This window comes from Lipotes vexillifer, unplaced genomic scaffold, assembly GCF_000442215.2.
Source record: "Lipotes vexillifer unplaced genomic scaffold, Lipotes_vexillifer_v1.1 scaffold1342, whole genome shotgun sequence".
NCBI classification, from domain to species: domain Eukaryota; kingdom Metazoa; phylum Chordata; class Mammalia; order Artiodactyla; family Lipotidae; genus Lipotes; species Lipotes vexillifer.
This window is the reverse complement of record NW_006786109.1, coordinates 339,393-340,389: the sequence shown is the minus strand read 5'-3', so window position 1 is coordinate 340,389 and position 997 is coordinate 339,393. Positions and strand designations below refer to the sequence as shown.

Genomic DNA, 997 nt, shown 5'->3' with positions numbered 1-997 from the left:
ATCCAAGCAAGAGACCTAAAGCATGGCTATCTTCCCCTATCAGCCTTTAAAATTCACTGGTGTTTCTAACCACTAGTGTACATTTAATATCAGAAAGATGAATCAGAAGCAACTTTTGTCTCCTAGTACCCATCTCTCCCACTCTCAGTTTAGTAAATAAGATACTCTAAGAGGGATTTGGAAGTTATACTAAGTTATCCACAAATTGCGGGTAATGAAAGAATGAAATAAAAACAGACTTCTTTGTTTTCATCCAAGATGATTTAAAAACCCCTCAGATATCCCCAGTGCAGTCCACTGTTCCACTGAGGAGCAGGAGAAATCCCCCAATCTCGAAAGGTCCACACCCATGTAAAAGCACTTGAGAAGAAGCTTTCTAGACTAGCTATTCTGAAACCATATGGTTAAAAGTAGTTTTGTTTTTCCGCTTCAGACTTTTGGTGTGCTCCACCTGTACCAATTGAATTCATTAAACCACCTCCTCAAGCAAGTGGCTGCAAAGGGCTTATATTTAAAATATAAAATTATTTTATACACACATACGCAAAAGACATACATATAAAAACACAAAATATGTTTGAGCTCCTTGCATTGTGACAGCAAAATTAAATAGTTGTTTTTATCTAATAGAATTGCTACATGGCTACAGTACTAAGATGAGTATATATGTTTCAGGATAGAGAAGTGAGAGACAAAAACCTAAAATTCCCTTACGGCATTCTTAACACCCTGTAATAACAAGCATGTTACTGATCATAACTCATGTACCAATGCATAACATAATTTACACAAACATGATTATATAAAAAACATATTGTTTCTATTTATTGCATGGGCCAAAAGATATATCATGTGGTTTCATGTCAACAGATTTAAATTAAGAACCTCCTTGTGGTAATGCATTTATGCACAAAAAAAGGGAAATAAAGTATAATTGTCAAGCGCTCAAGATACAAAGGCCTCTGGTGTTCAGCTTTAAAAAGCAGCATGTTAGGAG

The 997-nt window shown here is 35.3% G+C and overlaps 1 protein-coding gene across 2 annotated transcripts in view; it reads right to left on the bottom strand.

Annotated features, from left to right (window-relative positions):
* The window catches only part of TAF4B (TATA-box binding protein associated factor 4b), a 110,546-nt gene that overhangs the window by 58,244 nt on the left and 51,305 nt on the right, over nucleotides 1-997 (bottom strand). The gene's annotated exons all lie outside the window — the stretch shown is intronic.